Genomic DNA, 19,768 nt, shown 5'->3' on the forward strand with positions numbered 1-19,768 from the left:
TAGTCAGGTGGAACTAATGCTATATTCAGCAGTTGAGTGGGGCTACAGATTTGCTTCTCTGTCCAGGCAAGGTCACAAAATGGGCTCCATCACTATTATGGCTCAATGGCTAAGGACCTGAATTAGACAGAACTGCCCACTAAGCCAGTGGGGGCTACCAGATCAGCTCTTCAGGAGGCAAAATCTTTGGATCTAGGAGAATGGAAGTTCAGATTCATGTCTCAAATTAAAAGCCTGGATCCCCAAGACTGTGGAGCAATGGTAGTCCTCATACACTGTTGGAGCGAGTATAAATTCATGCAATCGTTTTGGAAAGCTCTTTGGCATTGACTATAAAGCTGGTCATGTTCATCCCCATGATGGAATATGACCCCTACTAGATATTTATCCCAGGGAAAATCTTGCTCTTGTGCATAATGGGGACATATAACATAATGTTCATAGCCACATTTTAGGTAACAGCCCCTCATTTAAAACACACATGTCCATGAATGGTAAAATGGATACAGAAATTTTTCTGCACTTAATGTCCTGATCCCTTTTTTATTGGTGTCAAATAACCACATGTTGATAGATGTCAGTTGCAATAGCAATCTTCCACCATACAAAAAATCATTACACACGAATTGGATTTTATGAAATAAAAAAAAGTAAAAGCAATTGGTTAGGTGTTATCACACTCTTCAAGTGCATGTAAGGTGCCAAAATTCTTGTTAAGTCCTCTGATGCTCTTTTCACATTCATTAGTGGTCCACATGTTGGAAAATGAGAGTCAATGAAGCTTTCTTTTTCATCATAATCAACTCTCCTTCTATTCCTTGCCATAACAACCCTGTGAAATTATGCTCTTTTAGTAAAAGATGACAATATAAGAACTTGGGGAAAATTTTAAAGGGATATAGACAGTTTGTAATGTAATTTTTCAGCAGAAGACCTCAACATCTTAGAGCTGATTACAAAAAATAAATAAAATCTGAATCTGAACCTTCCATCTTCCTGGAGCTAAAGAGTAAATAAATTTCTCTATGTAAATGCATTTACTGATACATATTATCTACTCGTATCTCCCCTTTCGATGACAATTTCTATAATACCTTTGGATATAGAGTCACATATTCTTAACAGTAAAATATGGCACTATTTACACAGATACGATTGGGTGTTTTTTATCAACAGACCTTATAGCCTTGCTGCCCATTCACTAAGTCTCTTTCTCTATACCTGTTTTTTCCCCTCACAGGCCCTCTAGCCCTACTTTTTTCCCCTAAATTTCTCGGTGTCTTCTTGACTCACTTCCTACTGTAAAGAACTTAGATTCAGTGGTCCATCACTTCAGACACACTCAGGTCATGATATTTGCTCGACTAACTTACCTTATTTTATTACATGCATGATATCTCTCTGGCAAAGACACAAACCTACCTCAATCCAGTTTTCTGTCATTCTGAACACTCCTAAGGAAATCACTCAACTGGGCACATTTGAGACACTGGAAATGGCTAGTCTCCCACTTTGACTGGGCCCTCTGGGCTGCTCAGCAATACATCTATGTTTTCCTAGCAAGGTCTTTCTCAGCTTTCCAAAGTGACAATTTCAGGTCCCCCATTCTTCCCCAACTTCTGACGCTATGACTTCCACTTCACTCACAGCATCTAATCTTGCCTCTTAACTGACAGAAACAGTAGAAGACATCAGATTAGAATTCTCTCGACTTCTTTCAATTACAATGGCAAAATTACCTCTACCTATCTACCTTCTTCCCTTCGCTTTGGCCATTTTACGAAGAAAGTAGCATGATTCCTCTTGTCCAAGTGGAACTCCCTGTGCTCTGGCTCCTGACTTCTCCAACTATTTTGGTAAGTTGGTTCACTCAATCACCAACTCTGCCGCCACCACTCATCCTTTTTATATCTCTAGATTTTTTTGTTGTAATGGATCCTTCTCTTGAGTGTTTGAAGATAAGCATCTTTGAAAAATATCTCTTATTTTTCATTCTCACATTTCTCTTTCAGCTAATGTTAACTTGCCTATCCATTGAGAATCACATTTCTTGAAATAGTCCTCTGCATTCTCTGATTCCCCAACTCTCACTCTTTATCTCATATTTCTCATCATTTTTTGGTCTTCTACTCAGATTTTCTTTCTCTCTCCTTATCCTAAACATAAGCTTCTTGAACTCCTGTCCTTGGTTCTTTTCTTTCTCTCCACTCTATACACTATGCCTGTGTGATCTCTTCTTTCAGTAACCATTTAAATAGAGATTATTCAGATAGAGTCTGTTCAAAATTGAATATCTGCTCCAGCAAAGCTGACTTTTTTCTCTCTGGGAATGAATATCACACTAACCAGTTATCCAGGCAAGAAAACACCCTACATCTCTACAACCATTTACTAGTACGAGTCATTGCAGTTTTCTGCCAGGATTATTGCTAAAGCCCTTGGCTCATCTTTATGAATTTAGTATTGCTCTTCTTAAGATGTTCACCCTGAAACCAGAGTCATCCTCTAAAGAGCACATCTACTCCCATCACGTTCCCAACCGAAACCCTTAAATGGCTCTCCACGGATCCCTGATATAAACCCAACTCTTTTTCAGAGTTTACGAAGTCCTGAATGATGTGATTCAGGCAGGAAGGCCAGCTTCCTCTCATGTCACCTTCTCTTTATAGACTAAAAAAACTTAATTTTTCATTTCTGAGGTATATAATTCATCCTTTACTTCTGAAGCTTTCTAAACTATTCTTCTGGGTGGAGTAAGTTTTCCTCTGTGACCCACAGAAAACTGGCCTTCTCTAAAAGCACATATTGCATTGTGGAATTGCCTGTTTTCTTGCCTCTGGTCTCTGATAAAATTCCTGGGACAGAAGCTGGGCAAAGTTTGTTTAACTTTATATTCCTAGCACCTAGCAGAGTGCTGGACACAGCGAAGGCAACTCAATATAAATGACATCTAATTTCATTGTAAAATGATATCTAACCGGTCTGGTTCTTTCTACAATACCACATTCCTGAGTTTAAATGCACATATTAGGTGTTAAATGATTATTGAATGGATGCTTACTGAAAATTCTTAGTCCACCTCTGGTTGAAATAATTTACACTTCTCCTCTTTTTCCTTTTTGTTTTTATTTGCTAGGAATATTAGCTTCATTTCAGGTTAGGGTCATATGTTTTTCTATCCCCAATTCAAACTCTGCCAAATGCCTCTTTCTTTTCTTTCCCCGTGACCACAAAGAAAAAATATATACACCTTGTTATGTCAAAAATCTGTGTAATTAAATGCAGCTGCTCTCCTTTTTTTCCGGGATCTTTCTTTCTTAACTATATCCATTAATTCATTCAGACTTATTCTTTCTAATCAGTTTTTTATATGCTGTCGTTAATTTACCTATATCCAAGTTCTACCCCTGATTTAGATAATTAGAAAATAAACTACTTGGATCAATCTGAAGAAGAGAAAAAAGATCAGAGACAATACAAACTCTGAGCTTTTCTTTACAATATTGTGAATTTCTTAGAACAAAAGTTATGCCTTATATATCTTTATATCCTTAGGACCCCAGCTTTGTCAGGCCTATAATAGTTGTTAAATAAATCCTTGTTGAGTGAATATCAGTTTAGTGTCCTTGAATTTAGACCACATTTTGTCCCCAGCTAGCTTTGTGACCCTAATCAAATCATCTTCCAAATGAAACAAGACTAATTCATTTTTTAAGTCCTTCCAAGTTCTAAACTCTAAAATTCCATTTAAAAAATTTTCTACAGTAGGGCCTTCCCTGCTTTACCATTTAACATTCTCTCTTTGTACAGCACCAATTGAGGAATCGTTCATCAAACAAGTGTGGCAGTAAAATTAATCTATTAAAACTTAACCACAGATTAACTTAGCAGACTTTTTTTTTGACTAAAATTTAATCTTTGTGGGATGGAGTTAGTGTATTGGAAAATAATGATGATGGTGATGGTCATTTGCACTGGCTTACTAATTGTGATGAGTTCATGTGATTTTGTGATATTTGGTGAACAATTTAACACATTTAAAGACAGAAAAAATGAATACTGAAGTTTTCATATACAATATACATTAAATGTCAAAAATCTTCAATACATAATACAACTTAATTTGGAAAAAACTTGTTTTCCCACATAAAATATAACAATACAAGGGGCTCTGAATTATTACATTTATTTTAGGTAGATATTTGCTTTGCAGTTTACTCCAAGAGTAGAAGGGTGTATCCATGGGAAGTGCCTTCTCTTGTTGGCAGGGCGACAAAATCACCAAGGTACTAGTTGACACTTGTGAGCTCAAAAAAATAGTAGGGACATTCATATTCTGCGGAATCCCCAGGGTAACCATGGATATCTTGAATATACAGACAACCACAGAGTTGCTAGGTGTGTTCGGTGGAAAATTCATCTTCATGTCATTTCTATGGCAATCATAAATAAATCTAACTACTCAGAAATCAATACAGCAGCTGCACATAAAATGGATATGTTCAGCAAAATCTGGAGAGTTTTAGTGTACGTCAGTAGTTTGGCTCTAGGCCTGCTTGTTTACAATAACAGAATGAGTTGTTGGGTAACTCTTACTTCCTATGTCAACTACCAGAGCTTCATTTTAGACTTGACTTTGTTCATGTTCAATAAATATTTTGAAAAGAGGACTGATGAGTTTAATTTTCCATGTAGAAAGACTGGCTTAATAATGTCTCCATTTATCAATGTAAGAAATAGTTAAAAAAAAAAAAAAAGAAAAGAAAAAAAATTGGGTTCTTTGGAAAAAATGGTCATTGGTCCAGCACTCATTTCATTCAACAACAAAACAACTTATTATTCTCTTGTTAGTATAAGATAAACATTATGCTAAATACACTAAAGCTATTATCTTATTTAGTCCTCCCCAAACCCTATGAATTAGATGGTATTGTTACTCCATTTCACAGAGAAGGAATAGGCTCAGAGGAATTAAATTATTTGTCTAGATTACACAGCTAGTTAGAGGAAAACCTGGAATTTGAACACAAGCAAGCTTTGATTATTTTTGATTGAGAAAGTTTTTTCTAAGTAATATACAAAAAGCTAATGCCAGAAACCAGAAGGTAATACATTTGTTAACATAAGACATTTAAAAAAAAATGTTTGTATGATAAAAAAACATAGTAGAGTTAAAGAAAACAATAAATCATGAACAAATACTTACAGCTCACAATGAAGCATTTATTTCCCTAATACATAGAGAGTGCTTATAAGTCACTAATAGAAAGATCACACGTTCAGTGGAAAAATAGGCAACAGATATGGAGTATGTACAAAAGGAAATACACTTAGCTTTGAAATATACAAAAGAATGCAAACATCGCTCTCAATAAGAGAAATGTAAATTAAAAAACAATACCAAATGATTCTCACTTATCAGATTGGCAAAGATCAAAAAGGGATAAGAACATGAATTGACAAAGGTGTGTGAAAAAAGGCACTGGTATATCGTTGGTGAGACTATAAATAGGTACCAACCATATGGAGGATGATCTGGTAATAACTATCAAAATTACAAATTCACTAACACTTTGACCAAGCAATTCTCCTCTAGGAATTTATAGCAAATATACACATTTGAAATGAAGTGTACATACGTTTCTTGTTGCAGTAATAGAAAAATACTGGAAGCAGCCTGAAGGCCTGTCAGTAGGGGACTGGTTAGGTGAATTGTTGTAGACAATGAGGTGGGTTATTTGTTACTTCGTAACCCCTAAGGAATCCCCATTTACTGGGACCCTAAGGCTGGGTACTGACTTGACCTCATTCTATAGTTTCCTCATTTACCAGCTCATCTCCTGCTTCTCATAGGACAAGAGCCTCCATCCACATGACCAGACCTTGATACTCTGTCCATTTCTTTTCCTCAGAAGATACATCATGTCCTAAGTTAAAGACACCTTCATGGATGTGGGAAAAACATGCACACCATCTTGAAATGGTGTTCCAGGGGCAACCCATACCCTAGGCTCCCCATTTGACAAATAGGACTGTAGTGTCTTTTTAGGACACTGTGTACCACAAATCTCCAAATATTCCTTTGTAATATTTTCTTCCTGGGTGCAAAGTTTTAGGCCTTTTAAATATATTGTGCTATATCTTTTATTTTTTCATTTTAACATCTTTATTGGAGTATAATTGCTTTACAATGGTATGTTAGTTTCAGCTTCACAACAAAATGAATCAGTTATATATATACATATGTTCCCATATCTCTTCCCACTTGCGTCTCCCTCCCTCCCACCCTCCCTATCCCACCCCTCCAGGCGGTCACAAAGCACCGAGCTGATCTCCCTGTGCTATGCGGCTGCTTCCCACTAGCTATCTACCTTACGTTTGGTAGTGTATATATGTCCATGTCTCTCTCTCGCTTTGTCACCGTTTACCCTTCCCCCTCCCCATAGCCTCAAGTCCATTCTCTAGTAAGTCTGTGTCTTTATTCCTGTTTCACCCCTAGGTTTTTCATGACATTTTTTCCCTTAAATTCCATATATATGTGTTAGCATACGGTATTTGTCTCTCTCTTTCTGACTTACTTCACTCTGTATGACAGACTCTAGGTCTATCCACCTCATTACAAATAGCTCAATTTCGTTTCTTTTTATGGCTAAGTAATATTCCATTGTATATATGTGCCACATCTTCTTTGTCCATTCTATATCTTTTTTTTGAGAGTATTATTTTAGCTCCCATTTTAAATGGGTAGGAAATCTTGATTTTATATTCACGTGTTCAGTAAACATTTATTGCACACTTGAATACAGCACATGTTAAGCATGGTGTTAATTGGGGAATACAAAGAAGAATAACATGGAGGTTCCTGGTTCAATGACCTAACAGTCCAATGGGGAGTCAGGATAAGACAATAGGTGCCGTAATCAAGGTGGTCCAGGACAGTGGGAAAGGGCGCATAATTTAGCTTAGCAGGCGGGAGGTGAGGCACTCAAGGTTTTGAAGACAAAGTGAAAGTCAGGCAGGAATTGGGAGCAGAAAGCTAAGTGGATAAGAGAGATTCAAGTGAACTTCTAAGATAATTTCATATAAATGACTTCACAGGATGTTTAAAGGGCTGAGAGATTTCTTGTTACTTAAAGTTCACTAGCTGATGACATATAGTAAATGTTATCTGCTTAGTTATTTCAGACTTTGAGAACATCCACATTGGAGCAAAATGAAACCTTTGTTCTTTTTAGAGCATAATACCATGTTTGTTGATTTTGTGTCTCTGTGCTTAAAACTGATGACAATCATGAATAAGTTCTCTTGCTGAAACTACATTATCAATTTTATGTAGACAGAAATGTAATTACTGAAGATGGATTTTAGCCAGGCCACCTGAATTAATAACCAGCCCGAATCTTCTTGCTCTGGGAGAGAGTGGAACAGAACTTTATTGACCACAGATGGTCATGACCTTTGCTATCTTCCGCACTCAGAATACCACAGGAGGAAGTCATCTAAAACACCATGACATTTAAACCAAGTGAGAAATACGTGTGTAAAATTTATGAGGACAAACTAACACTTTTCTTAATTTGCACCACTGTTTTTTAGGTACCATGATTAAAATATGCCTATTTAATACCTCCAGAAAAATACTATAAATTTTTTTCTTTTTGATATATTGCTACTACCTTTAATCTATTTTTGCCCCACATGAAAATTTACCTTCTTTTGTTTTGTATGACTTTTTATGCCAGGTGGATGTAAAAGAAAATACTCAAATTCTCACTTTGCAGTCATGCATAGTGGCTATTCAGTCTTGGCTGGAAAAATGCATTCTCAATAGGCATATTCAGCCAATAGTCTAGTCATAGCTTTGATTGTATTTGCTATAGCTGAAGCCTAAATAGCCAAGGTGAATATGCTCTAGGGCTTCACTTAACTCTATTTTGATTGCAACAATAGAAATACAATTCAAAGTAGCTCAAGTAATTAATAAAGTAATTTACAGTTCACTTTACCAAACCATTACAAGAACGAAGAGTAGCTGGTCTTGCGGGGAGTAAAAACCAGAAATTCAAATACCATAAGGACTTCTTCTTGGTCTCTCGATTGTATTTCCCTTTGTGTTTCATCTTTGTCATTCATCCTGGCACCTCCATGTGGCTGAGACTTGGTGCATGGGTAGAAAAACACCTGTCCCTCAGCTTTGTTTAGAAATATACCAAGAAAGGGTATTGTTAAGCCCAAATTAGCTCATAACTACCATAACATTAGGTCAGAAGACTAGGGCTGAAACAAACAGGGAAAAATAATTTCCAAACAGACAGAGATGCTGTTTTCATGAGAAGCAAGAGTACTGGGCAGACAAAACTGTCAACAGTCTTTATGACTGTTAACGCATCAAAATTGCATTTGTTCAGGCTGTAAACATAACTCTCAAGGATTATTTATTTTTCATTTTTATACACAAAATAATCACTAAGGCAGCAGAATTGCTTGAGGACAGATGTATCATTAAGGGTAAAATCTGTTGATTTGCTGTTTATGAGGGATATTAACTCCTCTTCAAAGCATAACAGTGTGTATTAGTGTGAACATCAAAAAATTTCAGAAAACCATAAGTTGTACTCACATTTTCAGCCTTCTGGTAGTTATTATCCTTGAAAGCAAACGCATTTGAAAATAAATATACAGGAAAGAATCAAATTACTGGAGAAAAAAAATGGTCATGAAGAACTTAGGGGCAGGATGGGAATAAAGACACAGACGTACTAGAAAATGGACTTGAGGACACGGGGAGGGGGAGGGGTAAGCTGGGACGAAGTGAGAGAGTGGCATGGACATGTATACACTCCCAAACGTAAGGTAGATAGCTAGTGGGAAGCAGCCGCATAGCACAGGGAGATCAGCTCGGTGTTTTGTGACCACCTAGAGGGGTGGGATCGGGAGGGTGGGAGGGAGGGAGACATAAGAAGGAAGAGTTATGGGGATATATGTACATGTATAGCTGATTCACTTTGTTATAAAGCAGAAACTAACACACCATTGTAAAGCAATTATACTCCAATAAAGATGTTAAAAAAAAATTACTGGAGAAAGAACTGATATTAAAACAAAACTCATTATGATGAGTCATTCTTTGCAAAGTCCCTTTCAATCCAAAAAATCAATTTCATAAACAAATAATCCAGTCTATGGCCATACCACCTTGAACACACCCAATCTCATCTGATCTCAAAAGCTAAGTAGGGTCGGATAGTACTTGGATGGGAGACCGCCTGGCAATCCTGGGTACTGTAGGTTAAAACAAAACAAAATGAACAAATAATCCTATGCCTTATTTGCTGGGAAAAATCAATTCAGCATCCATTCATTTATAATAGAGCAATATTTGTTGAGTGCCTTATTAATAGTAAAGTACTGTGCTGGAGGACAGCTAGTATCTGTCCTTGAGGAGTATATAGTAATTTAGGGACAGTAAGACGTGATCAGAAAGAGATATAACTTTAAAAAGTAAAAAAAAATTGCCAAAAAGGGCATATGGAAAGATAAGGACAATTGAAATTTAAAAGAGAATGAAACATATTTCCAGATAAAAGAATAGAGGATGACTTTCATGGAAGAAGAATATCACAGTTTGTTGTCCATGGTAATTTTTTTTTTTTTGCAGTACTCAGGCCTCTCACTGCTGTGGCCTCTCCCGTTGTGGAGCACAGGCTCTGGACGTGCAGCTCAGCGGCCATGGCTCACGGGCCCAGCCGCTCCGCGGCATGTGGGATCCTCCCGGACTGGGGCACAAATCCGTGTCCCCTGCATCGGCAGGCGGACTCTCAACCACTGCGCCACCAGGGAAGCCCCATGGTAAGTTTTATTGCTATGAATCTCCTTGTATTTAATCTTGAAGGAATTGCCCACCAAAGCAGAAGACAGTGCTGTGGGCATCGTTGTGGCACCCAAGGCATCTTGGACAGTCCAGCTGTTCATCTTTCTCTTTAACTTCCACTCTTGAAGATTTGTCATTTGGTGGTAAAGAGTGAGGGTGGGAATATTTTCTATATATACTTGAAATATATATATTTTTTAACTTTCAGGTTTAATGCACACGAGCATACATATGAATGTAAATATGTGTTAGCATTCATTGTTGAAGTAATTATTGAGAAAAGTACTGTATTCATTCATTCATTTATTCATTCAGTGAATATTTAGTGAGGATTGAGGACATGCTGGTAAACAAGGCAAGGTTTCTGCTCTCATGAAGATTACAGTGTTGTGGGAGAGACTGGCATAGTCCTATGGGATGACAAACCATAAGTAAATACAATACAATAAATAAACACAATTGGAGATGGTTAAAAGTCCTTTGAAAATAATAAAACACAGTAGAGGGATAAGGAGTAACAAGAGGAAAAGGCTCTAGGATGAACCATATAAACAGAAATGTCTTAATGATGAAACAGAAAAAGGACAAGACTGTGTATGTGCAGTGTAATATCATAAGGCACTATGCTAGTTGCTGAGATGTATAACAATATATGTTTGGCATGATGTTTACTTTAGCAACCAGAAGTTCTAAATTAAATTGGAGAAACAGAGCACATGTGTAGTAAAAAAAAAAAAATGGAATAGTACACATGACTATGAACCTGCGTATGAAGTATGAGAGTTTATGCAATCATGCAGTTATAAGGCTGTGAAACATAATTCATTATTTCGTGAACATATTTGATATGAGTGAATGAACTACCAAATTAGTATCTAAGCAAACATTCCTTCCAGTTAAACCCAATATCAGTATTTTTGCCAGTGGGTCTCTCACATGTTGTTGAAGATATACGGATGCAGAAGTATGTCTTCCTCCATGAGTGCCTGTCTCAGAAATCACCCAAATGCCTCAGCTAGAACAGCAGAGCTTAATGTTAACACATCTGCACTTACCCCCCATATTGGGTGCATCACTGAGGGCTTCTACTTGCTGAATTTCCCCCTAGTATTATTCTCTGCATCTTCACAAACTTTCCCAGCAACTTCTTTTATGAGCTGTTATGAAAACTAGTGCAATGTTCTTCCTATTATTCTCCTAGCATCCTCTCTTCCCCATTCCATTTTTCTTTCCTAGGCAGCCAATGTGAGCTTAAAAAACTGAAATCTAATTGTATCTACACCCTTTCATCACTTCCCTTTGTTCATTGTACTGAGACCAAATTCTTTTTTTTTTTTTCTTTTTTTTTTCTTTTTTGCGGTACGCGGGCCTCTCACTGCTGTGGCCTCTCCCGTTGTGGAGCACAGGCTCTGGATGCGCAGGCTCAGCGGCCATGGCTCACGGGCCCAGCCGCCCTGAGGCATGTGGGATCCTCCCGGGCTGGGGCATGAACCCACGTCCCCTGCATCGGCAGGTGGACTCTCAACCACTGCGCCACCAGGGAAGCCCCCTGGACCAAATTCTTTATCGCAGACTACAAGCCCTTTGGTCTGACCCTTTCCTGCTCACATATATGCCTGTTCTCTGCATTCCAGCCACACTGAGTTTCTTCCAGGTCCTAGAATATGTGATGCTACTGAAGCTGAATCTGACCCCTGTACCCAGACACCAAATTAAATCTAGGAGACAGAGTCTTGCGTGAAGTAGAAAAGAACAGCTTTATTGCTTTGCCAGGCAAAGGGGGCCACAGTGGGCTAATGCCCTCAAAACTGTGTGTCACAACTTGGAGAGGGTAGTGAGGAGTTTTATAGTAATGGTTCAAAGAGGGCGTGATCAGCTCGTGGACTGATTGGTTGGTGGCGAGGTAAGTGGGAGTCAACATCATCAACCTTCAGGTTCCAACCGGTCTGGGGCCTACGTGCTTGTGGACAGCATGCCGCCGTTAACCATTAGCTTTTTCCACCTAGTCGTGGTTTCAGTATCTGCAGAACAGCTCAAAGATATTGTTGTGTGTATCCCTTGATAGGGAACCAGGACGCAGCCCCAAGTCTGCACTATTGTTTCTCTTGACTGTTTATTTCTCCCTTGTCTTGCATCCCCTCCCTTCCCTAATTAACAACTGCTTGAATCTGCCCGTTGGAACTCAGGGAAGGTCATAGAGGCTGAATGAAGCCTATTTCCTGTAATCAAAGAAATGGGGGCACAGAAAGGCTTTTGTGCCCAGGAGCCCCACAGGGCCCTGCTTGGTATTGCTACCTCTTGCTTCAGGACTGTGCCAGGCTCTCTTGATTTTTTTACCCATTTCTGCTGCCTCACCTTGCTTGCTTTTAATGCTTGCTCATCTTTCATATCCCAGGTTGTTTCTTTTCCTCTGGGAAATCATCCTCAACACCCCCAAGAGGTGCTGTGTAGCTTCCCCCAAAGCTGTTATTATAATTTTATTTTTTTGTGTGATTGTTTTAGTAATATCTGACTATTAGGATGTAAGATCTAATGAGGATGGGAACTGCTTGTTTTGTTAACTTAACACAGTGCCTCTCATACTGTTTGTTGAACAATTGACAGTATTTGAAGGTATTTGTTGAATGATTAAAAATCATTAATTTAAATTCTTTAAAGCTGTGTTCAACTTTGCCACCTCCTGCATTCTAAGGGTATAGTAGTGAATACACAAAATAATAAACTTTTCAAAACTATTGGGATACTGAGTTAATATGATTGAGAGATCTATATTTATTGGGGGTGAGAAAATGATAACCTTTCAGCATGATGTTTCTCTAATGAAGAAGACATTTTATTTCCTCCAATGTCTTTTCATTGACTTTGAAGAAAACTGAATAAGATGTCAAATCACCATAACAGGTTGTATCTTACTTCAAATATATGACTTTCTACTTGCTAGAATGAATCCAGATTAGCGTTTCTGAATGACTAGACTTAAACGGTCATACCATTTTTTTTCACCTGTAGAAACAAATGATGCCTGATATATTGCCAAAGATATCTCATTTATCTTTAAACCTCTCATAAGCTGGAAAAGACACTAGAAATGCAATATATTTATATAATTCAGACAAGTAGAGTGGATTCCAGGAGTTCCAGCTATTTCCACCTCAAAGATTTCTGTCCCCCAACCTGCAGGCTCCTTCCCAGCTGCTCAGTTATTATGTTTGTACTCATTCTACATATGACCTCAAGGATTTAACAAAAGCCCTTCTGATAAGGACCCAAGTGTATATAAATAAATTCTATTTCTCCTGAAGTCATGTAGATCAACTACCCTATTATAACTTGAACAATACAAAATCAAGGATGACTGTTTTTTCCAATTTTACCTTTTAAGAACTCATTAGCAACACAAATTGGAGATCCCGGTAATTCTTCTCTTTGCTGGAGATTTTGTTTGTTTTTTTTTTTTTTTCTATAGATATCTTAGAATAAACAAGCATACCAAAAGCATCTCCTGGTTACTTTTTTAAAAAAAATGTAATGACTAAATGGACAGAGCAGTTGTTGATTCCAGGAGGGTACTGTTAATCAAAAGTAGTGTTTTCATTTAATTTTTAATATATTTATATCTCACCTGGTTTCACAAAAGATTTGGGGGTGTTTATTTATGTTCAAATTATTCAATCTTCCTAAACACACCCTAAAACTTAGTGGCTTAGAAGAAAAACTATCGTTGTTTTGCTCATGGATCTGCAGTTCGCCTAACGGGATGGTTTGATTTGCTTCTTATGGCATCAGCTGAGGATTATGTATATATTAGGGGAATATGTGTATATTAGGGACTGGAATATCTACTTCACATGGTTGGGAAGCTAGTACTGGCTGCTGACTAGGAAGACTGTAGACTTGGAGCTTTTGTTCCCCCCTACATGGTTTTGCTTAGGTTTCTTCACAGTATAGCATCTGAGTTCCAAGAATAAGTATCTTTTTTTTTTTTTTTTTTTTTGCGGTATGTGGGTCTCTCACTGTTGTAGCCTCTCCTGTTGCGGAGCACAGGCTCCGGACGTGCAGGCTCCACGGCACGCGGGATCCTCCCAGACCGGGGCACGAACCCATGTCCCCTGCATCGGCAGGCGGACTCTCAACCACTGCGCCACCAGGGAAGCCCAAGAATAAGTATCTTAAGAGAGCAAGTCAGATATGCATGGCATCTTTATAATCTAACATCAGATGTTACATGGAATCATTTTTGTCACATTCTGTTGAATAATAATTAAATCCCACCCAAGCTCATGGAATGGTGGCATGGATCCCATCTTTTGATGGGAGCAGTGTCAATGTCAAATCCTCAGAAGAACATATAGAGTGGAAAATGTTGTGTCTACCTTTGGAAAATACACACTTTCATCTTTGTCCACACAATTTATATCCCTCCCACATGAAAAATACAGCTATCACTCTCTCAAGAGTCTTGAAGTCTCATCACATTATGGCCTCCACTAGAAGTCCAACATGTCATCATGTAAATCAGAATTAGTCACAGATGAGAATTCTTAGGTACAGCTCCTTGGATAGTATTTTCTCAATCTAAAAATCCATAATCTAACAAGACAAGTTATTTGACCATCAACACTCTTTATACTATGGTGCAAAAGGATTGAATTACTGCTATAGACAAGTCCATTCCAAAAAGACAGAAAAATGATATGCACACAGCAGACATTGGTCCACAGCAATTCTGAAACCCATCTGGGTATCTGTTGCCACCTTCTTAAATATGGCTCACTCCTACTTCCTGAGGATTGTTTTCCCCAGTCTTTGGCTCTGCCCTTTGAGTTCCTGTTGCCATCCTGAGTCATCTTTCCTTTTCCATACAAAATAGGTCTTCTTTGTAGCTGAGTAAATTTCTTACAATGCCTCATTCTTAGGGAATTTTAAGCTTCCTAGTCTTCAGTTCATTTTGTATTCTCCCTGTACTCTTCAGTCAGAATTGGCATAATTGTTTTTAAATCTGTGTTTCTTTTGTATAAATTTATAATTCACTCCATTAGAAAAAAATGGATTTCTTCCATACCTTAACCTCCTTGTGAAATTGCTGTATAATATCATTCTCATGATTTCTAAAATCTCATTATTAAATAGAGAGAATTTGTGATACATATTGAAGCTTCTTAGAGGACTTATTTGTGTGTCTGGAAGTTTCTATGAGGTATTGCCTTCAAATTTTCTGATGTCTTAACAGAGAATTTTATAGTCCAATCCTGGATTTGATCTTTGCTCTGAAGCAAAGATTTCTTAATTTGAGAATTGCTTGTCATACAGAATGGCTGAGAATGAGAAGTAGTTTTATTTTTGAACTCAGAAGCTCCCAGTATCTTATATTTTACAGCTTTTTTTAAAATTTAGTTCATTTCTCTTGTGCTTTATTCATAGGTAGCAAGATCAAGTCAGAGGTCACTTTTTCTCCCCCACAAGGCACATTTCTTTTTTTTTAAATTTCTTTATTTTTAAAAAAATCTTTATTGGAGTATAATTGCTTTACAATGGTGTGTTAGTTTCTGCTGTATAACACAGTGAATCAGCTATATGTATACATGTATCCCTGTATCCCCTCCCTCTTGCATCTCCCTCCCACCCTCCCTATCCCACCCCTCAAGGTGGTCACAAAGCACCGAGCTGATCTCCCTGTGCTATGAGGCTGCTTCCCACCAAATATCTGTTTTACATTTGGTAGTGTATATATGTCCATGCCACTCTCTCACTTCGTCCCAGCTTCCCCTTCCCCGTGTCCTCAAGTCCATTCTCTACATCTGCATCTTTAGTACATGACTCTTTTTTTTTTTTTTAACAGCTTTCTTGGAGTATAATTGCTTCACAATAGTGTGTCAGCTTCTGCTGTATAACAAAGTGAATGAGCTATAGGTATACTTATATCCCCGTATCCTCTCCCTCTTGTGCCTCCCTCCCAGCCTCCCATTCTGCCCTTTTAATATTCTGCGGGATTCTCTCTTGCGATGTCACTGAGTTGGCTCCCTCCTTTCCACCTTACTGCAGGGACAGTATGGCCAGCCTTTCTACCTCCACACAACGTCACACTTTCCTGCTAGTACTAAAAGCATCCCTCTGGCTCTCCTTTAACATCTTACCATCAGCTTTCTCAAGTCTTTTTAGGCATCCATTCACACCATCCTCAAAGACTCTTAGTCTTTTCTTAACAGTATCCTCAAAGTCCTCCCAGCTTCCATGAATCTCTTGATCTCCAAGCCAAGACTGCAAATTTCTTTTCTTTTCTTTTTCATCCTTGCACTTTTATTTGTTCTTATCAAAGTTGCCTTATTTTCTCAGGTCTGTTTCCATAATCTGTCAATCTTTTAAAAAAATAATTTATTTATTTTTTGGCTGTGTTGTGTCTTTGTTGCTGCATGTGGGCTTTCTCTAGTTGCGGCGAGAGTGGGCTACTCTTCGTTGTGGTGTGTAGGCTTCTTGTTGCAGTGGCATCACTTGTTGCGGAGCTAGGGCTCTAGGCGTGCAGGCTTCAGTAGTTGTGTCACATGGGCTCAGTAGTTGTGGCTCATGGGTTTTAGAGTGCAGGCTCAGTAGTTGTGGCACATGGGCTTAGTTGCTCCAAGGCATAGACCAGAGCTTGCACCTGTGTCCCCTGCATTGGCCGGCAGATTCTTAACCACTGCACCACCAGGGAAGCCCATAATTTGTCGTCTTCATGTAGACTAAAATCAATTTCAACATCTTCAAATTAGGCTCTTCTTCTCGAGACCAAAGCATTAGTTCTTTATTGGCTGAGCACCTGTAGTTTGGATGGGGCTGAGTTTTCCTTTTCCCCTACCTTATAATCAATCAGTGCTTAAAACTTTATTGCTTCTCAGAAGTAAGCTATGCTACCCAATACTGAACTAGATCTATCTTATCAGGATTATTCTGCTTTCAATGACTCTGTTAGAAAACCTGGGAAGTTGGATTGATACTATATGCTAGGTACTATTTTAGGTGCTGGAGATAAACAGGTAAATAAAGAAAATGTAGTGGGCATGAATCTCAATTTAGGGCTCTCCCTTTTAGCTTTTTACTTTCCTCAATTTTCTTGCTCAGTTTCCAGCCACTCTAGCAGGCAACATGAAACTCTGACCTCTAACTTCTCAACCAAATAAGACTACTGATTTCTGCCTGATCTTTACTCTCTGTGGAATACAGAAGACGATTATCTTCAGGTCAAAGCTGTTTTCATGTGGATCTCACTCACTGTATTTGCTTCTTTCAAGGGCCTTATCCATCCAGTTTCTGTCTGTGTTTGGTGCTATCTAGTTGCTTCAAGCTATAGTTGATTATATATATACATATATATATAATCAATAACTATTATATGTATAATTATATATATGTAATTATAACTATTAAATTATTATTAGGATCATCTGATACTAGGTACTCTGCCTTTACTAGAACTCCTATCTGTATTAATGTTTAAAAATAAAGTCTCATCAGTGACACTAACAGACCCATATTAATAAATTTAAATATCAACTACTTCACTTCTTGCAGGTATTGTGGTGAAGGAGTTGACAAGAAGCAAATTAGCCAATTTTCCAAATGTAGGAAGGAATAAAACGGGTTAATACCAATGAGATCCTTGGCCAACAGGCTAGTGATGTCAAGAGTGTAGATTCATTCATTAAAACACTGACTATAAATAGTTCTTTTAATTTATTGTCTCCGTTAGGGATTCCCCCCCTCTTGCCAAAAAACATGTTTCTCTGACATTTGACTCATATTTTGCCAAGCCTGTTAATGAAAAATTTTGTCAAGAAGCATAGTTTTTCAAAATTCTTAAAATTCTCTAGGCAAGTTTTTATTTAAGATCTGTTTCCACAAGAATTGCATGATGCATATGAACATGAGTTTTGGGGTGGAGCCATAACTGATAAGAAATAAAAGAGTTCCTTTGCTATTTAGATATTGAGTTATTAACATACTTCTTGCAGTCAAAAGCAAATATCTAAACCAGAACTCACCATTACACTTAAAGAAAACTCCTGTTTTTTTATGATCTGTTTAAATGAAATTAGCACCCAGGTGAAAGATCTGTTGAGACTTCCATGTTCTGAAAGTTTAGCCCTGAAGTTTAATTTTTCTCTTTATGAAGGATTGGAACTGTAGTTGAAGCACTAACTTTCTAGAAAGAGAGGTCCCTGAGACATGCCCAGATGGATGTTGGTGTATACATGCATAGGCCCATGTGGGAGGTGGATTTGGTGGATAAAAGTTAGCCATCAACTGAAGATATTATTTTTCATATTTTACATAAGACTGATGAAACTTCAGCTATTCATAGAAACATATGGATGAAGATGAATGTTGGGGCTATAACCATGTGTATGTGCCAATTTTTTATGCTATCAATGTTGATAAGATCACAATCTACGGGCACAAGACCAATATCTCATGGGAGGATAGAGAACTGAGATCTTCCTGAAAAAAAAATATAACATAACCCATAAGAAAGATTATTATGGTCAGACTTGGGGACTTCTTGTTCCACTTCTAGTTCTGTCACTAACTGGTAAATCATTCACATGGCAAATTTTAACATCTTTCAATACTTGAGGGTTTTTGGTTTTGTTTTCTTTTAATAAAAGGAGGAAATTAGAATGGAAGGCATCTAAAACCTACTTCATCTCTATAAATTTTTTGAGTGAAGAAACGTAAAATATTAAAAATAAATTGTCCCAGGAACTTTCTACCTTAGGTTTTTTGAGTATTGACAGCCACTGAGCAAAGATAAAACAAAACCAGGGATGATCAAAAGCTCGTGAGTCTTTACTTAACAGGGCCAAGTATTGCTTTTAGAGGGTTTTAACACTTATAAGGCTTGATTAATATCCTTAAGCATCTCAAAAATCTAAAAAGAAACATTTAAACATAATTATTCTTTAACACATCTATTACCTGGTCTAATCTTTCTAATTTTTGTTAACATGGCAAATCACCTATTGAGAGACACATTATTTTTTCTCATTTTAACACCACTGAAATCGAAATGGGCCAAATAATAAAAGATGTCTTAACATTGTATCATTGTTTATTTGCTGGTATTTTTTTTTCCTTCTTGGTGTTACATAAAATAATGATGCATCTTAAAAATCGATGGTATTGGGCTTCCCTGGTGGTGCACTGGTTGAGAATCTGCCAATGCAGGGGACATGGGCTCGAGCCCTAGTCCAGGAAGATCCCACATGCCGCAGAGCAACTAAGCCCGTGCTCCACAACTACTGAGCCTGCGTGCCACAACTACTGAAGACCGTGCACCTAGAGCCCGTGCTCCGCAACAAGTGAAGCCACTGCAATGAGAAGCCCACGCACTGCAACGAAAAGTAGCCCCCACTCACTGCAACTAGAGAAAGCCCACGTGCAGCAACAAAGACTCAAAACAGCCAAAATTAAATAAAATAATAAATAAATTTAGTAAAAAAAATCGTTGATATCTTAGATTAGGTGAAGTACAGCATATGCATCTACCTTGAAATCCACTTTAAAAAAATTTTTTTAAATGGATAATCTATAAAATGCCCAATAAATTCTCATTCAGATATTCATTATGAAAAACCTAGCAGATAGGCTCAGATCTGTGATACCTTGACCTTATGCTTCCCACCAGTGCCATCCAATGTCAAATGTCAGCGATGCCAGAAAGGAACAAATACCTCCATGATTCTGATTGGATCACTGAGTCCTTCTCAGAGTTTAATACTCAATGTTTTACCAAATGAGGTCCGAAAACCTTTATAACTGAAAAGCTGAAGTTAATATTTACAATAATTATAATGATTGTTATATATATAAATAAAAGAAATTAGTACTTCTGTAGAAGTTAGTAAACTAGTCAATGTGCCAGGC

The sequence above is a fragment of the Delphinus delphis genome, chromosome 14 (assembly GCF_949987515.2).
Source record: "Delphinus delphis chromosome 14, mDelDel1.2, whole genome shotgun sequence".
Lineage (NCBI taxonomy): Eukaryota > Metazoa > Chordata > Mammalia > Artiodactyla > Delphinidae > Delphinus > Delphinus delphis.